The 20,146-nt window shown below is 42.1% G+C and overlaps 1 protein-coding gene across 4 annotated transcripts in view; it reads right to left on the reverse strand.

The window, feature by feature from the left end:
* The window catches only part of Lpar1 (lysophosphatidic acid receptor 1), a 125,503-nt gene extending 116,177 nt beyond the window's left edge, over positions 1-9,326 (reverse strand). Inside the window, exon 1 of one of the 4 annotated variants that reach the window (XM_070011501.1) lies at positions 9,263-9,326. The gene's annotated coding sequence lies outside the window, so the exon portion shown is untranslated. Of the gene's footprint in view, positions 1-8,220; positions 8,446-8,688; positions 8,855-9,008; positions 9,098-9,262 lie in introns of those variants that run through there. The other 3 variants (XM_070011491.1, XM_070011490.1, XM_070011487.1) reach the window with 3 other exon arrangements.
* Positions 9,327-20,146: the final 10,820 nt, after the last annotated feature.

The raw sequence follows: 20,146 nt of genomic DNA on the forward strand, positions 1-20,146 counted from the left end.
ATCTGTAAATGGCATCAACATGCCCTTTTTAACCCCCAACCATCTCCAGAACCTTCCTCAACCTTCACATACACACCACCACTCTACCTGAAACCAGAAATTCCAGGCTGAACCTGTCACTCACGTGCATGCCCTGTCTTTCCTAACGATACTTTCTGAAAGGAATGAACTTCTCCATGGACCAGAAACCAGCCCCTTGCTGTCATGCAAATAATTCTTCTAGTCCAAGGAATACTTACCAACCCATTCATTCAGACACATGCAGCTTGATAAACTTTGGTTTGCAGCATTTATCCCTGGCTGCCTGATCTTTAGTCATCTGTGTCTATGTCCCTCTTTGTTCAATAAGCTACTCCAGAGCAGGATCCATAGTTTTTAGCTATTTTACACTCCCCTCCCTGTCCTTCCCTCCACCCCCCTCTCTCTCCACCAAAAATTGCTCCAAGATATCAGCTGCATGAAACTCAATGGTCAGGATCTCAGATAAAGTGACTGGAAAACAGATCCTGCTGAATCCTGCTGGAAAAGCCAGCCATCCGGTCCTAGCCTTTGAACCTTTCCATCTCTGGGACTACTCAGAAAGTAAAGAAAGCAGTCCTCTATGGAACTACAATATAGATAGTGAGAACAAGACAAATGCCTCATTTTCTTGACATAAACATAATCCTTCTTCCAACAAATCACAGTTCAAGAGGGCAAAGTAGCCCCTTAGCAAAAGGCAATTCTGTTTCAGCTCTTACTTCCTCAGTAAAAACACACCATTCTTATCATCAGCAGATTACAGACTTTTTAACAGGAGTGGGGGTGAAGGTCCTTTGTTTAGTGTTCCCACAATGAATGCTGCCTACAATGACTCGAGAAGTGGTGATAGGTTTCCACTGGTGCCTTGTTTGGGGACACACGTGCTCCAGAATGCCCTTGTCTCCTCTTGCCTGAGACCCAGATGCAGCAGAGTCCTCGTGGGAATAACAGGCTCTACAGTGATATTTATCATCTTGATTGTCACACAGCTGGAAATAGTTTCATTTCCCATTCATAACTGCTAGACATCCATATCACTCTGACAAGAACTCTTAATTGTGTAATGTCATGCTGTAACAGTTCCAGTAAAATGCTGTGCAGGATCTTCTGGCTTGCTTCAGACTTGTCATCTTCAGTGCTAGCCTCGGGTACAACCTCTTTAAAAGGTTGAAAGAGAACAGAGGGAAAAGAGACAGGTACAGACACATGCAGCATGCAGGGTACAGACACATGCACATGAGTATGTAGGAGTATATAAAAACTTCACACACACACACACACACACACACACACAGCCCCATAGTTTCCTACATGTGAATAAAAAAGGGGCAAGAATGGAAGGTTTACCATTTGCTTGTCCAAATCATAACAAAGCAGTAGTATCAGATTGGTAAGGCTGAAGTGGTAACTTCAGGCATATCCATACTGTTTGAATCACTGCCTGCCCCCACCCCACCTCACTCCCGCCCAAAATGTGTATCTTTATAAGTATATGCCGTTCTTTTCTTCTGATTAGAATGCTTTGCTGTGGTGTTTGTATTCCTGAGTGGCTTCAACAAATACTTAAGTAAAAAAGCATCACGCAAGCATGACCTCAAATAAGTCTCACTTCCCATAAACACCAGATGCCCAGTTTTCTAGGAAACAAGCCATAAGTTGCACAGGAAAACTCAAACACGAGTTGGGTCCAAAATGAGATGGAAGGCAGCCAGAGCTACAGATAAGACCCGGCTGTGTCTGCCTCTGGAACGTTCCAATGAGCAGGTAAATCTTGGCAGAACATTTCAAGTTCATAAAATGAAGTCAAGAATACTAAACTCTATCTCCTTCCCTAAGGGGGGAGAAGCTATCTGACCATAAAACACTAAGATATTTTGAAGAAAAGAGTTCCTAAAAATGAAAAACTAGAAAGAAAAAAAAAACACCCATGTGTGAAGGTAAATCCAAACTTTAGTGATACACAAAATATGACAGCAGGCAGGCTTCCTGACAAGGGGGGGGGGGGGTTGGTCTCCTTCTCCACTGTCCTCCAGGATAGATTGAGTATTCAACAAATGAATGTTCAAAGACAAATGAATGAGTAATGTAAAGAATTAAGCCCAGGAACACAGAAAAGAAAACCAGATTTGGCAAGTGGGTAATCAGTGCATATCTCTATTTTATGATAATAAAAGGGGAAGCATTTTGATTAATCCAGTCACAACTAAACAAAGTAGAAATCCTCCTAGGCCCTCCTCCTTAGATTCCTTTCTTCCTCCTCTAGGCTCAGTTTATCTCCCAGAGTCCCACCAGAAAATAATCTCCCAGGATCCCTCCATCCCTCCTTGACCTTCCTCCTTACCACCTCCACTATCTTGACCACTAAAGGTCAGCCACCGCCCCTCTTCCCTCCTCCCACTCCCCTCCTTCCCCAGTGAGGATCCCATAGTACCAGAGCTTATCAGTCTCAAAACCTTGATACATTGAATTGCAATCATCTGTTACCCGACTGCTTGCTTCTCATGGAGGGTAGAAATCCTGCCTTCTTCACCCTCACCCACCCCTGGGACCTAGCACAAGGCTCATTTGCAACAGTTAATTGCATATACCTGAATTGTATTCAACTCAGAGTTGAACAGAACTTGATTCCTCGGCCCAAGATACAGTTCTCCATTGAAGAGTTTGAAATACCCTTCCCTTAGGGCAAAATTTCAATAAAGGTGGTGAGAGTTTAGTCACAGAACACCAAGAAGAGAACTGGATGTAGTAGATTGACCCAAAATCTCATCTCGTCATTGTGTCAGTATTTACATGATGAATTAAGAGAATCTTACCAAGGATAAGGCTCACAGCAGCCCTTGCCCAGTGAGTTTTAAACCTTTAAAATCCTAGGCAATCCAAACCATCATAATGAACAGAGTTCCTTTAACTAAGAAATTACAACCTTGGAAATCCCACCCTACAATAGAGATCTCAGACCAAGTGTCATTAGTCAAATTTTCTTTTTCTCTTAGAAAAAAAAAAAAAAGGGAGGGCTGGTTTTGAAGTCGTTTCCCTTTATTCCCATAATACAATGAACCCAGCCTGATTGCCTCTCTCAGGCTTGTACATGTTTGTTTTAGCACTGGACTAAAGTTAAGACTCTGCCCTGTCATTATATCACTTTTTAAAAACAGTACCACAAAAAGAAAATAAATTATAACCTAAATCCATGAATGCAGTGATATAGTCCCCTTTCATTTTTTTTTCTTTTGGTGGGAAAGACTGAATTTTACATGAACTTGAAGAGTTAGAATTTGTATAGCACTGGTCAGACGACAATTATTAATATAATATCCTTTGGTCTGTACCAACAGGTCAATAATATAATAATAACAGGACTTCAAAATCATACTAATTTACTAAACAGTATGTCAAGGCATTTAAATGCCACCCCCATTCCCAACACACACACACACACACACACACACACACACACACACACACACACACACACACAGTGGGACTAAAATAGTGCCCTTTTGAGCTCCTGAGAAATAAAATACACTAACTTTGGGCTCCTTCAACTCAGCTAGCTTAATTTACTAAACATTCCAAAACCCCAGTCTTCTTGCAGAAGGTAAAAAATACTGCTGAGAAGGTCATTCACTCAAATTGTATCCTGAAGATAGTAAAAAGAAGCTAATCAAATCTCTTATCTTTCTTTTTAGTAGTCTAGCCACTCCAAGTTCAAGGGTAATTCAAAACCTTTACTGAAAGCAGCTCTACCTTTGACCTATGGCTGAAAAAAAAAATCTATCCAATGTGGTGGGGGAGGTTCAACACCTCTTCCTAATGGATCCCATAAAGATTCTACCAGAGACATAAGAAAGTGCTAGCAATTAAAATATTAAGACCTTAAATAATAATCTACAGAACTTGAGTGAGCTATTTCTATAAAATACATTCTTCATTTTAAAAAAGCCTCCACATTCCATACAGCCTGTCCTCATTCTTTACAAGGGTATTAACCCCATTTCTAAGCTAATAATAATTGTTTCTCTTCTGTGCTGCAAATATGGGACTGCTGTGGTTGAATACTATGTATAACATAAACAAGGTCAAGAATGCCAGTTGCCAGAGTCATGTTTAAATTATCATTAAACAGCAGGCCCTTCCCTAAACAAAGAACAACAAAAATGTCCCCATGGTCATCAGTTCCATGCTCAAAAAGCCCAAGGCCCAGCTGTAAACCAATAACCTCATCCGTTTTTACTAAGTTCCTCAAAAAGTACAAAGAACACTATCAATCTGGAAGGAGTGAGAGAGAAGCCACATACTAGTTTATTCTAAAAATTTTATATAGTAAAACTAATAAACTGGTGACAGTATCCTAAAATTTACTAGCCACAAATTACAACGGAGTCTACCATCATCATAAAATCTCAGTCATTAGGTGTTACTAGAAAGTAGAGAACTGAAGCCCTGGGTGGTAGTGAACATCTGTCATCCCAGTAATTGGGAGGCTGAAGGAGGAGGATAAGGATTCAAAGCCAGTCATATAGGTAAGACCCTAAGGAGAAAAAAAGTAGAAAACGTAATTTATTTCCTACCTAAGACTTGTAAGTAAGCATTTTGGATAAGGGATTTTTTGGGGGTCGGTTGTAAGGCTTGAACTCAGGGCCTGAGTGCTGTCCCTGAGCCTCTTTGTATTCAAGGCTAGCGTTCTACCACTTGAGTCACAGCGCCACTTTCAGTTTTTGAGTGGTTAATTGGAGATAAGAGTCTCACAGGGCTTTTCTGCCTGGGCTGGCTTCCAATCACCATCCCCAGATCTCAGCCTCCTAAGTACAGTAGCTAGGATTGCAGGCATGAGCCACTGGGCAACTGGCTTGAGATCATTTTTGATATTAAACTTTCATGATTCTATTCTGATAAATGGCAGAATCTCCTACATGAATAAAAATCTGTATTTGTTATTTAAATCTAGGGAGGAAGATGGCTAGCTACATGTTCTGGGATGATTAAGAAATGGGAAGAGTAGACATTTTTACTGAAAATGGCTATGCTATTCTAAATATGAACAAAAATTATTTTAGGTGATTTGAATAATTTGGGTATTTGGTTTAAATCTGAATTGTTGCCAAATGTTTTTGCTTTTTTGCTAATGTAATTGTTCCTAAAGGTTTTACATGGTTGGAAATTCTACCTTTTAATTTTAAGAGGTTCAGAAGTTTTGCCTAATACATGTTTTGAACTCCTAAGAACTTTATGTTTGTGCATTGACTTTTGTACCAAATTTTGGCTAAGGCTCCAATGAAAGGTAGTTAATGTCTTAAAATTAAAAAAAAAAACTTGGTACCCTGGTATCTTTTCACCCTTCACCTTTCACTAGACCCCTAAAATGTGTTACTCCGTGTTTTCATGTAGCTTGGGGTTAAATAAGACTCTTATAAGTCGCACGACTTGTTAAAATAACATCCCAGCTTCCCATAATGCACTACTTTTACCTTTCAGCATTTGTCACTAGGGACTTCAACTACACTGGCTCAGGATAACAGATCTTTGCTCTCCCCACTTCATCCTTTAAAAGGCACATCATCCTTCAAGCTTGACTTGTGAAGTCCTCGCCAGAGTCAGAATTTAATTTTCCATCTGCCGGCATGCCAAGGTTTACAGACCCCAGAGCTATTACACAGCCAAGCCAAATAACACTCATATACCTATTCAGTCTATACTCTGCTTTGCACCTCTTTCTAGCTCTTTTCTTCTTCTCATCATACAAGTTCAATGTTTGCTTACTGAATTCAAATTTTCTCCCTTTCTCCCAATGATCTAAGAGATTTCTTAAAAATTTAACTCTCTCTACAAGATGGTTAAATAATAATACAATATTATCTTTAAAGTATTGTTGCTTTGGGGGTAACATAATAGACAAAAGTAAGAAACCCAACTGTAATAGCAAGACCAGAGAATATTTTCAGATTTTAAACTGAGACCTTCTTTTAGTTTTTTTTTTACTATATTACACTTCACTTTTAAAGTGAATCATGTTCTTTAAGTGTACAGTACATTGATAAACATAAATAATGAATAAATAAAAGCATGACAGGCCTCATACATCAAACACAGACATTTAAAAACTTGAATTCCAAATACATTTCTAAAGTCCTGTTACTGGGCTGAAATGATACAGTGTATTCTGCTCAGATTACAGCTTTCCTCACTAAGCATTTAAATGATCCTTTGCCCTAAAATAATTTACTAATTTTAGACTGAATGTCATATGTATCAAAAAGACTCCACAATGGAGATTTACATTTCCCTTGAATGTTCTAATAAGTCAAACAGAAGAGAGACAGTAAAAGCTCACAGTCTTTGATACAATTTGGGGATAAAAAATCAACTTAACATTTTGAAGAAGATTAATTTTGAGTATAAGTAAAAGTTTCAAAAGGGCCACCACTTCCATTCCCACTCTGTTAATCTTTCTCTCCACCCCACTCTCTCCCCCTCCTTCTAATCTCCCCCCACCACCTCCACTGTGAGAGCCACGCTGAATGCCCACAGCCCTGGGCAATTACTCTTCCCTGGGACAATCAATGCTGATGGCAAGTTGGTCCACTGACACCTAGCAGAAATAAGTCAGACAACAAGGATCACATTGGCCTGGTCAATTTTAAGGCTAAGCAGCTTCCAGTTTTAAATGACAAAGACTTGGAGCTTAAGGGGGAAAAAGCATTACGGACTCCCTTCTGGAAATGAAAAAGGGGAAAAAAGTAGAGAAAATCAACTGTTCACTGAAGGTTCAGGCCTTTCCAGGCATCCCCTAGTACTGGTTTTCTTCCATCCTACCCTCCTAGTTTTGTTGCCTTCCCAATCATCTCCCCATTTTAGCCTTTCCTCTCTTCCTACTATTCTGCTATGGGTTGACCATCTACCAGTCTCTAGTTATTGGGTTGCTGGAAGAAGTGGCAAAGACCACCAAACCCTTTGGTTTTCCAAATGAGGAGATGGAGATGAGGAGCTGACCTGGCCGGCTAGGGTCATGCCACTAGGGGACGCCATGCACCAGTAGGCTAGGATCATGACACCCAGTCCACCAGCCTGTCCCTCACTCAGCCTTCCACCCTCATTCCTTCTTGTGCTATTAGGCTTCTTTATGCTCAACAGTCAAGAAAAGAAACACAGCCCTAATATACTTATAAGCTGAGGATTGTTGCTCATAAAGCTGCCTCTGGAGAGCCAAGGACAGAAATAAGTAGGTGACACACAAAGCTTTGGTGTGTTAATGAAGCTGCATGAGTCTAGTGAAACAAACCTCTCTTTTCCTTGGTATTCACCCTGTGTGACAAAGGAGTAACTTCTTGGAGGAATTCAACAGTTTTCCAAGTGTCTGTTGAGTCAGTCCCTCTTCAGCCAGAACTGCAGACTGAGTTGCAGACTTCTGACTTCCCAATTGTGCTGGCTGAGCAAGGGATGCTTACGCAAATGGATGAAAAACAGACTTAAAGCCTGAAGGAATAGAGAATTTTGTTTTACATTTTCCATGTTTACAACTGCCAATGGCTTTCCTCTTGGAATAAGAAAAAAGATATTCTCAGTGACACTTTCACAAGTCAACGCTCTGTGGAAACCAACATTTACCAAAACTCCATAGGTTTCATGGAAGCTGGAGGTGTGTGTGTGTGTGTGTGTGGAGAGAGAGAGAGAGAGAGAGAGAGAGAGAGAGAGAGAGAGAGAGAGAGAGAGAGAGAGAGAGAACAGCTTAACATTCTCAGGTCCCAGACTGAAGGCAGTCACAATTCCTGGACGCTCTCACTCTTAACACATCAAAGGCCAAGTGAACAAGCAAAGAAAAAAAAACCAAGCATAAACTTTAAATCCATTCATAACAAACTCATCCTACCCAAGCCAAAAGAGCCGAGAGATGTTTTTTTAAAAGCCATCCACCGAAAGTCAGATCCTTCCTTTGCCTGGCCATTTCTTAGTTCCTGGCATAGCACACTTGCAAGGCGACTGCACCAAAACCTACACCAAGTGTGCAGAGCCGGTGAGGACGGGCATGGACGGTGCCACCCGCGCAGCGCTGCAGGATCCGAGCCGCCCCGGCGTCTAGGTCCCCGGCGCCCCCGGAGGGAACTCGGAGCGGCCCGGGCTCAGCCCTCCCCGGTTCCCACCCCCAAAGCCCCCTCTGCGTATCCCTTGGATGGACCCCCCTTTCTCCCCGGACGCACTGACCTGGCCATGGGATGGGAGCCATGGGCGGCCCGGGTGGCAGCGACTACTTCCCTCCCGGGGCTGGGTTAACTGGTTGGGGCGAGAGGCGATGCTCCCGTCGCCTCCTGCAGGCCGCCGGGCACGCGCGCGCTCGCGCACCCACTCACACCCGGCCTGGGAGCGCGCACACTGGGGCGCACTCACACTCACACCTGGCCCGGGAGTGTGTGTGTGTGTGTGTGTGTGCGCGTAATTACACTCACACCCGGCCCCCCGGGCGCGCGCGCGCACTCACACTCATACCCAGCCGGGGGGACGCGAGGAGGGGGCGCACTCACACTCACACCCGGCCCGGGAGCGCGCACACTCACACTCGCGTGCACCACCAGAGCCGTCCTCGGTGGGACCCGCGGGACCCAGCGCGCCCGGCCAGAGCCGAGGCCGCCTGGGGACTCCGCGCACAGGGGGCGCTGTCCCCGCCCCTTTTACCTGCCCAGGCCGCCAGGAATCCGGTTCCCACCGCCCCGAGGCTGCCTTCGGGCGGCTCCACCAAGTCCCGGTGCCCCGCGCCCAGTGCTCGACCCGCTCGGCCCCGGGACACCCAAGTGCCAGCGGCCGCGCTGGGCCAGGGGGACGAGGAAGTCACCAGCCCGGGAGCTGGCGGCGGTGCCGAGGGAGGGCCGGCCTCCGGCCTCCGGCCCTCCTCCCTCCTCCTTCTTTTCTTTTCTCCACGTAGCACCAGTCAACAACTCCCCGCACCCCCAGACGCCCTGTCCCAGTTTATTCTTCCCCCCTACACCCCCTTTTACCTCGGTGGTGTCTCCTGCGCCCCTGACTTCTGCCATCCCCTTCACCCCATTCATTCGCCAAACTTCCCGCGCCCCGCTTGCTCTCCCGCAGGTCTGCTGACTGGAGGGGGGCGGGGAGCCTAAGCCTGCCATTCATTATCTCACCAAGCCTCTGCCCCCCCACTCCTCCCGCCCTCCCCCCCAGCCCCGGTGCGGACACGCCCACCTCCCCCTGCACGCCCGGCCACCCGCGCCTCGACCCCTCCCGCACTCACCCGAGCGCCCCGGGACAGCCTGCAGGACTCTGCTGTGCTCTCCGCACCGTGAATCGGCTCGTCCATCCCCACGTGGAAAGCTCTGGAAAACATCCTGCGCCCCCCCCCACCCCTTCCCGCAAAATCCCGGGTGTCAGGCCTCACTCTCTCCCAGCGCCCGTTTCTAATCTTTCCGGAAGGCGCAAAGTTTCTCCGCGCTCAGCCCTGGCTGCAGGCGGCCACACAGAGCGGACTTTGCTCGAAGAAAGGCGGCTAAAGATTCTGCCTCAGATTTTTTTTTTATGTCCCCCAGACTCCAGACCAAAAACAACTGCTGCCTTCTGCAATCTTCGTTTTCCAGACCCAGGAATATACATTTCTCTTCCCCCTTCCCTCGCGGAATTAACTTTGCCAGGGCAAACCATCAATTTTCCCTAAGAGTAATGTAAGGGTGGGGACGGCACACCTGGAGGTGTGGGCGGGAGCTGCCGGCCGGCCCTACGCGAGGCCTCGGGACGCTCAGCGGAGGGGGCCAGCTCCTGGAGCCCATCCTGGTGCTTTGAGAGCACCCAGCGGTGGGAGGAGGTGGTTCTCTGGCCATACCATCCTAACCACCTCCCTCCCTCCTCTGGCTTGCCAGGGTGCCTGGAGTCATCCCAATTCTCTGCCTTCCCGTGTGCCACCAGTTGCCTCATCAATTGTAGCTGCTTTGGGAACAAAAGCTTCATCAGCTCAGGCATGGAATGGCACAGGGCATTGCCCACACCTCAGGACTCTTTCATCCCACTGGGTCTCCGACAGCCAGGGAGTGCTGCTGTCGTGGTTGTAATCCTGGACTCGGAGGCTGAGGGCACCACCAACCCTGGAGCTAGAGTTGGAGGGGCGGGGTGGGGGTGGGGTGTACCTTAAGGCTTCTTGCAGCAGATGGAAACTTCTCAAGCCACCGGTGAGTGACGGGTTGAAGGCATCATGATCATTTCACGCCATTCACTGCTGAGAACCTTGACCCAACTCAGGATGCTCAAAGCTGAGTCCTCACTATTGATCACTTACTTCCCAAAGCTGAGTCCTGGCTATTGATCACTTACATCCCAAAGCTGAGTCTTTTCTAAAACCATTGTTCTGGTTTCTTTTTGAAGATCAGCTTTTTAAAGACTCTGCTTTCTCTCTTTTCCTACCAATTTATGATTCTTTTCACAATAATTGACTTCGAATGTGAATCATTAATTTTTGATACATGCATAGAGCTAATGTTTGTATACAGCCCTCAGAAATGCATATAAATGCATACACATATAAATATTTAAAAAAACATTCACTTACCTTGCAAATAAATATAAAATAAAATATAAATATAGAATCACTCCCTTATCTTACAAATAATGACAGGGGTTGAGCTTAAACTCTAAGGTATATATTAGGATAAATAGAAAAATGTTCAATATAATCCTAAAAAAATCTACAAAAAGTATATATTGGTTATATGAAAAAGGCTTTTACTTTAACTAGAAAAGTCCCTTATTTGCTATTTTTTCCCATGCTTCACTTTTTTACATGCTTCACTTATTAGGTTTTTCAATATCAATACTTCTATGGCTAATGAAGAGAAAAAAATGTTTTAAAATTATTTCCATGGTTAGCCTTTCCCCAACTATCAAACACACAATGCAAATGTAATTTCTGCTTGAGTTTCGTTCTTCCTTTCCTTTCTTAATAGTACTGGATTTGAACTCAGAACCTTGTTCTTGTTGGGGAGGTGTTCCACCACTTGACCTACACTCTCAGCCCTTTTTGCTTTCATTAGTTCTCAAATAGGGCCTCAATTTTCACCTAGACTGAGGTTCTCCTGTTTATATTTCCTGTGTAGCTGGAATGACAGCTGTGTATCACTTGGGATGGGGTCTCTCAAAACCTGGTCAGATAGGTTCAGATAAGGGCTCAACTTTTTGCCAGGGATAGCCTCAAAAGATGAAGTGAGTAGCTAGGATTACAGATGTGAGCTACTGTGCCTGGCTACAAATGAGATTTTTAGCACTAGGCTTGAATATTTAAAAATATATTGATTTTTATGCCTTGTAGTCCTAAGGAATGCAATGGCTTCCATGCCACATACATTTTAACTACTAGGCAGTCTTTTCTAGCTACAAGCGGGATCATCTGTCCTAACAGGGTATGAATATTCAGGAGTATGTTAGAGGATGTCAGTGTACCTAAATGGTAAAACTCTTGTCTAGCATGTCAAGGCCCTTGGTTCTTATCAGCACTGAAAGAAAGAAAGAGGAGGGAAGGAGGAGGAGGGAGAGGGGGAGGGAGAAAGGGAGGAGGGAAAGGAGAGTCAAGAAGAAAGAGAACATTATTTGCTGTGAAACATTTTATCTCTTATTTATTTTGCTCTGCCATGGCCTAAATGAACTGGAGAACACAAACTCAAAGGTCAGCCTGGCTAGACTTGTATTTCTGACAAGCATAGGCCTGTCTCAGGAAGACTGCCTCCACAGCTTGCTTTAGGTCAATAACTTTACAATCAAAAGTAGATCATTGTGTGTGCAGTATAAAAGGGGAAAATGAGATACAATACAAAACCTGCACACAGACTAACCCATCTACACTAGTGTCATGTTCTCAGTGAAGTTGCTTTCTAGTCTGTAAAAATGGGGCTACACCCATACAATCTAATTTATAGGGCTCCAGGTTGTCTTTATCAAAGTGAGATAAAGTATTTGAATAGGTTCCTTAAATCACTAACCTGGGGGAAGTTATTTTAAGGGAAATAAAAAAGGGGACTCACCTTGATTCACTTGATTCATGTTTTCTCCTGTCCAGAATCTTCTTTTGGTCATTCAAATTTATTCGTTGGAGAGTCATCCTAATGTTTTCTGTCCTAAACTTTCTCTCCTGTTCTCTGCTAAGGTGCATTTCTCAAGATCTGTTTCTGTAAATAGTTTCAACAGAGCTAAAAAGCAATTGGTGTCATCAAGCATGAGAGAGAGAGAAGAAAAAAAAATATATATATATATGTGTGTGTATGTGTGTGTGTGTCCAGAGAAAATGTTTGATGATGGACATACTAGCAGCATTTTTATATTCATATGTTAAAGAATACTGTAGACTCTGTCAGATTATTATTAATCAGGAACATTTCCTTTGGATTGAAAAATTAGCTATCACTGCCCGTGGCACTATTATTTGTTCAAAAGGGTTTGCCAAGTCTCCCAATTGTCTTTTTCTTCCCTATATTCCCTTCCCTATGGCAAAAATAAAATAAAATAAACAATAAAAATTAAATAAAAAATAAACCTAGAGAGTAACCAAAACCATCATCACAGAGACCAGTTGAAAACTTTCCCTCCGATCTATTAAATAGAGATTGGTTCAAAAAATACATTTTTGATATATTCAAAGAATATATTTTAGTGAGACAATATGCTGAGAGAATTCAGTCTCCTAGAGAAAAGGTTTTCAATTTCCCCAGGTACAGTTTCTGTCCTTCTTCAAGCTGGGTATTAGAATCTCCTGAGTTTCTCCCATTTTCCTTAGAAAACCTTTCTATTTTAAAAGACCAAAGATAGTGGTGGGCAGGGCAGCCCAATTTAGACTTAAAAAGCAACAACACTCTCTTTAGGGAAGAAACCGCAAAGGAGACTGAAGAAACAGGGACTCAAAGTTAGAGCTACATGCACACCAGCCTGGCAGCCACCATGTGGTCAGGGCCCCAGTGAGCTGTTTCAGAAACAGTGACTGGGTACTCACCTTTGTGATCTCATATATTTGCATAAATAACGCAGGTAATGTTTGAAATAGACCAAGGGCTAACAAATCCTGTCTCTGCTGTCTCCTTTATCCAAGTAAAAAGGTTTAGCTCTGAAAGCAAGGAAGAGGAAAAGAATTTAGAAAAATAAATAAAAGTAATTGTAACCCCTCTGTACAGTATTTTCACAATAAAAATAATAAAAAAGAAAAAGAAATACAATTATATATACAACTTGAACATTAAAAGTAGACCAAGATACAAAGAAATGATAGAAAGGGTGAACCAAACAAACTGCTTGGTGTTTTTTGCTCTGTTTTCTTTTGTTTTTGTGCCAGTTTTGGGGCTTGAACTCAGGGCCTGGGCACTGTCCCTGACCTTTTTTTGCTCAAGGCTAGCATTCTACCACTTGAGTCACAGCTCCATTTCTGGCTTTTTGGTGGTTGACTGAAGGTAAGAATCTTAAAAACTTTTCCTGCCCAGGCAGGCTTTAAACCATGAACTTCAGCTCTCAGCTTTTGAGTATAGCTAATTAGAGGCATAAGCCACCAGCACTGAGGGAAATGCTAGTTTTATAAAAAAAAAATAAAATAAAAAAACACTGGTAAAATAGATCAATTTCTATAAAGCCAACAGTGACAATAGAGAAAAGAAATAAGACTTTTTTTTTTCAAGAGCTGGAGGTTTAGTAACCCTGATCAGAGCCAGAGGGGGTGGGATCATACCAAGGATAGAAGGGTGGCCCTTTGGCAGGCTCAAGCCGGAAGGAGCTAGTTCTGCTTTTTAGGGTAAAAACTAAACCTTAGTGGACATAGATGTTTTAAATAATAAGCAAGTACTATAAAACATACAGATTTTTTAAATGATGAAGGTGAACGTAATTTAAACTATTATTGAATTTGAAAGTTGTATGGGTTTTTTTATGGGTTGTTTGGTTTTTTTGTTTTTTGTTTTTTTGGTGTTTTGAGATGGAGTCTTACTGTGTAACCCAGCCTGGAGGGCTTCTTTCCTCTGCTTCCCAAGTGCAGGGATTACAAGTTTGTATGACCCTGCTTAGCTTTCTTTCTTTTTTTTTTTTTTAAGACAATCTTGCTGTATTATTCTTTTTTGTATGTTTTTTTATTATAAAAAATACTGTACAGAGGGGTTACAGTTACATGAACAAGGTAATGAGTACACTGGAACTCTCTGTTAGCTATCTTTGGTCTGGAGACTCACCTGTATTCAACTCTGACTACTAGGGTTACAAGTTTATGCCACCATTTCCATTCTACAAGCATTATTTTTAATGTTAATTCAATAGACACTTCCTTTTAAAGTTAATAAAACAAAAAATAGCTTTGGCCGTATATACTCCACAGTGTAATGAAGCCCTTGCCAACATAATAAAAGAAGAATAAAAAGAATCTACACAGTTTAAGAATTAAGAGAAAAGAAAAATATGATTTATGAAATGTAAGCAAATTTAATAAAGGATTATGTTAAATATAAGAACTTAGCAACATTCTTGAATAGAAGATCAATATGTTAAAAAAAAAAAAAGTCCCAGCTTTTATTCTAAAAAAGTCCTACTTACAATAGCAGCATGTCATATCATAACTTGGGTAAAAAACTAGTGTCTGTGTGAAGAAAATTAGGCCATTTTATTAATATACATAATAAAAAGATACACCAAATTTGTGGGCAAAAGAATTCTGTATATAAAATACACTGGGGGGGCTGGGAAGGTGGCTCAGTGGTAGAGCGTATGCCTTGCATGCCTGAGGCCCTAGGTTCAATTCCTCAGCACCACATAAGCAAAAAGAAAAAAGCCGGAAGTGGTGCTGTGGCTCAAGTGGTAGAGCGCTAGCCTTGAGCTAAAGAGCTGCGGGACAGCACCCAGGCCCAGAATTCAGGCCCCACAACTGGACCAAAAAAAACACAAAAAAACAAAAATAAATAAATAAATAAATAAAATAAAATACACTGGGGCAGAGTGCTTGCCTATCATGCATGAAGCCCAGGGTTCCATTCCTCAATACCACATAAACAGAAAAGGCCACTGTGACTCAAGTGGTAGCTAGCCTTGAGCAAAAGAAGCTCAGGGATAGTACCCAGGCCCTGAGTTCAAGCCCCAAGACTAGCAGGCAAACAAACAAACAACAAAAAACCACTAGGCCAGGTGCTGGTGGTTCACACCTGTAATCCTAGCTACTCAGGAGGCTGAGGTCTGAGGATCATGGTTCATAGCCAGTCTAGGCAAGAAAATCTGTGAGACTCTTCTCTCCACTTAACCACCAGAAAATGGAAGTGATGCTGTGGCTTAAAGGGGTAGAGTGCTAGCCTTGAGCTGAAGAGCTCAGGGACAGCACACAGGCCCAGAGTTCAAGCCCAAGGACAAAAACAAACAAACATACAAAACAAAACACTGTACTTTGCATTGCAATAATTTCACAAACCTGGATAAAGTAACTCTAAAATCTGTATAGAAGGGGAGAGACTAGGAATAACCAAGGGAATTCTTTTTTTTTTTTTTTTTTTTTTTTTGCCAGTCATGGGGTTTGAACTCAGGGTTTGGGCGCTGTCCCTCAGTTTCTTTTGCTCAAGGCTAGCACTCTACCACTTGAGCCACAGCTCCACTGTTGGCTTTTTCTGTTTATGTGGCACTGCATGCTAGGCAAGCACTCTACCACTAAGCCACATTCTCATTCCTAGCCCAAGGGAATTCTTAAAGACTACAACTGGCTTGAGGACAAATAATGTAATGAAAGGTTCAGAAGCAAAACTACATATAAGTGACCAATGACCAATGAGTTGATGAAAACTGGTATGACAAACATATTTCATTTAATGATGCTGAGATGATTGACACATTGATCCCTACCTCACACCATTTTAAGGGTTTTTAATGAGTTGAAAACATTAATTTTTAAGTAAAATTTTCACATATTTAGAATATCTGCATCCTTTCAGAACAGAGAAGAATTCTGTACACAATGTGCAAAAAATTATCTGTTCCTTTCTTTCATAGAAAATATGACTTGTTGAAGAAGAGTTTTTGTGAGATGTTGTAACCGACAGGTCGTCTGCCTCAAGCGATGCAATGAGTAATTGAAGGATTGTGAACAGTATTGTCCATTCGATACAAGATTGAGGAAGAGACGTTTTCTGCAATGTGTGATTTATTGTCATTCCTGTTGTTTTGCTTCCATGGCCCTTGATACCTTCCAGAACAAAGCAGAACAAGTAGGGGCTAATGTTCCTTCAGCAGGAGGCTCTGAATTTTTCCTTTGAGAAGGTAAGCAAAGTTATGAAACTGTTACACAGACATACAGAGTATTTATGTTCTGGAAGAGGCATCTACCTGTTCTGACCTACTTGAGCACTAACTAGTTTACATTCACTCACATTTTTTAAATGTAATCACAAGGGTTCAGCGGTGTTCTTTATCTTTGACTGTATGGATCAGACAAAAGGATTCAAATGATCCACTCTCTACAGCATTAGAGAGTATTAGTAAGTTAGGGAGATGTCAAACCTTTGCACACACTCTGCTGGATTAAGCACTGATTATATCTAAGCAAATGTCTCTGACAACCCTCCCCCCCCCCACATTTCTCTGCCAAGAGCAGAGAGAATAAATTCCAAAAGCAACACACACACACACACACACACACACACACACACGTACACACACATACACGGACACACATAGACTAGTCAGCAACATTTGAGAGCAAATTACTAATATATTCACAATACATGAAATTCTAAGTGCTGGTGGCTCACACATGTAATTCTAGCTACTTAGGAGGTTGAGATTTGAGTATGGAGGCCCAAAGATAACCCAGGCCCATGAGAGTTTTATCTCAAATTAACCAGCAAAATGCTGGAAGTAAAAGTGTGGCTCAAGTGGTAGAGCACTATCAAGAACACAAGGCCCTGAGTTTGAGCCCCTGTACAGTCATGTGCATGCACACACACACACACACACACACACACACACGTACACACGTACACCTACACACATGCGTGTGCATCTTTCAGAGATGCAGTGGGAGCAGAATAAAGGAAGAGGATAACAAATTAACCTTGATAAAATATGTTGGTGAGCTTAATATCTCTGATCTCTAAAAAAATGAGAGAAAGAAAAGAAGCAAGTGAAGGAAGGAGGGATAGGCAGAGAGAGGAAGGAAGGGAAGAAGGACAAGGAAGGAAAGAAGGAAGGAAGGAAGGAATTGAAAAGTATGAAAAATTATATTTACAGTTCTTTAGAGGGACTTAAAGTTCTTGAAAGACTGACAGTGAAAATAAATAGACTTCTTTCCAGAGATAGATCTGCACTGACTTGTAGAAATTTAGACTCAGAAAGCATGGACTTCACCCATTAGGGACAAGTTTTGGCAAGTACAAATTAAACTGAATATCATAATCAATTCCAAAATGAACTTGAATGAACATGATCCTCCCCTTCAGAGCTCTTCAACCATAAAGGATAGATAAGAGATCGAATTCCTGTTCATTTCCATAGCAGGAATGCTGAGCCAGTCTTTATCAGCAATGACACCATTAGACAACGAATGACGTGGCCCTCAGGAAGGCTGGGCCTGGGCATGACCACATAGACCTGTATTTAGAAAGCTCATCTGTCTAGTGTTACTTTTGAATATCTAAGGTGCCAGGGATAGAGAATAACTATGAATCCCTAGTATGAACTAATCTTAAAGGAAACCAAATTGACCTGGTCAACTAAGTTTGGCTAGGTTGGGCTAGGTTGGGCCTCTTCCAACTTAGAAGGATTAACAGTTCATAGTCTGGATATATCATTACCTTTGGAATGTCTGATCCACAGGCCTAGAATCCTGTATAACATACAACCCAGGGCATTGTTTATAGGGAAATAAAGCCCATGTGATCTCAGCATATTCTCTACCATTCTGAAGCTTTCTGCTGAGAGATGAACCATCCTGATGAAAACAGAGCTGAAGTGCCAACTTGGAGAAGGCAAGGGTGGGAACTACCTTTCAGGATGTAATATTTGCATTGGGCCAGAGACTTTCATATAGTATTGTGTCTTCAACGAGGGGAAAAAAGGACACATGAACCAAGAAGATAAAGGCAAAAATGGCCCCACTTGCCATCACTACCATTGGGATGTTTGTCTTCTCTCTGTACCACTAGGGTTCTTTAGGGTTAGAGCTGCTACATTTTCCTTAGGGGACAACACTAATGTCTTGGTGCCATAAGCTGTGATTGAATGTTGGGGTCCTTGTGTTTAGAGACAGAAGTATGACCAACAACCTTTCTGGGATAATTCACTCTGATGATTACTAGGAGGAGATAGAGATGCTGTTATTAAAATGGAAGCAGAGAAATATGTGTAAGACTTCTTTGGGCATGGCTTCAGTGTCTACTGATACTCCTTTAACCAATTGTGTCTATGAATAGGAAAACACAGCAACTACAAAAATAAAGTACTGGTACCAAGGACACAGACTGCTGAGGAATAGGGGTTTAGGTCCAGGAGAAGGCCAAGTTATGAAGCCTGGCAAAGGTGTTTAACTGAGGGTTTGAGGGATCAACATGCACAATAGGGGAGGAATAGGATGGGTACCAATTGTGTTTCTCGGACTAAGTGCACTAATGAAAACAGTCAATCCTACTAACCTTCTTCTAAGTTTTCCCTCCAGATTCCTGGAGGCATTGCTTCCTCAACAAACTTAGAAACAGATCCATGTAGAGCAAAGGGTAAGATTATGGCAGACAGGGATATGTACTATTCTAATCTCCTTCAAGGGACCAGTCAGGGGAAAGTATAGTTAGCTGATAGACTACAGTAGTTAGCACCTTCTCAGTCCTTTCTAGCTTTAGAGATGAGGTTGTATACTAACTGGACTATTCCTTCAGCCAGTGACTGGGCACCTAGTAAAAATCAAGAGTATTCTCTTCTCATGGCAACCAATGACTAATTAAAGACAGGCCTAGCCATTTCTGTCCAATGATAAACATCTCTAGTGGGCTACCTTTGCTCCCAAGATCCATCTTGGGCTAGCAAAGACTTTATAGGATCTACAACTTGATCTGATGTTATTCCCTGCCCCATATTGCTTCTCCACCTTTTCCTTTCATAGATACTACTCTTCAACAACCCCACTATATTCTCTCTTTTTTCTTGTTACCCCCCCCCCCATGCTGGTACTGGGTCTTGAAGTTAGAGTCTTGCATTCTTGCCTGGCTTTTTCATTTAAGGCTTATACACTACCACTTGAGCCATGACTCCATTTCATCCTCTAAACTCTTAACTAGCCTCACTATTTGTTTCTTAGAGAAAACCAGACCTTGCCATGTATCTTCAATAGTTAATATCCTACTTAAGTCATTCAATTATCTTTAAATACATTTTATTTAATAGTCTTTTGATTGAGATTTCCAAATGGCCTGACTTGGAATTGGTATAAAATTTTCTTAAGTGTATCTTACCCTTTCATTTACCCTAATACTGTAGATTGTTTTTTGTAAACACAATTTGCTTTGCTAACAGTCATTTTCTAATCTCTAAACAAAGAAACAGATTTAAGATATATTAATCCTATTCACTCATTGTTGTGTAATCATTCATTGTTTTGTGCATGGTCAAATCCTTTATACTGATCTTAGGTTTATTGTCTTACTCTCTTTAGTTTCTGGTGCTGAATGCATAACCAATTTTTTTTTATTTTTTAAAAAAATGTATTTATTTATTTTTTATTGTGAGAATACTGTACAGAGGAGTTACAATTACATGGGCAAGATAACCAGTACATTTCTTATCAAGCGTTGTTGCCTCCTCTGTTTCCCCTTCCCATCCCTTCCCATACTCCCCCAAAGTTTATTTTCTTTTTAGCAATAAATAGTAAATGCTCTTAACTTCACCTCTAGCATTTGAGCTGTGGTCTGAACGCTTAGGTCCTCTTCAAATTCCCGTTGAATTCTAATAATCAGGGTGATAGTATTAAAAGGTGGGGTGTTTGGGAGGTGATTCTGTCTATTCTCTCATGAACAGGATTAGTGGCCTTATATAAGAGGCCTCAAAGAGCTACCCTGCCAGTTCTGCCATGTGAGAGCAGCACAAGAAGACACTATCTGTGAACCAGAAAAAAGGCCTTCACCAGACACAATCTTTCAGTATTTTGACCTTA

The sequence above is a fragment of the Dipodomys merriami genome, unplaced genomic scaffold (genome assembly GCF_024711535.1).
Source record: "Dipodomys merriami isolate MVZ:Mamm:240054 unplaced genomic scaffold, mDipMer1.0.p SCAF_11, whole genome shotgun sequence".
In the NCBI taxonomy this organism is placed as follows: Eukaryota; Metazoa; Chordata; class Mammalia; order Rodentia; family Heteromyidae; genus Dipodomys; species Dipodomys merriami.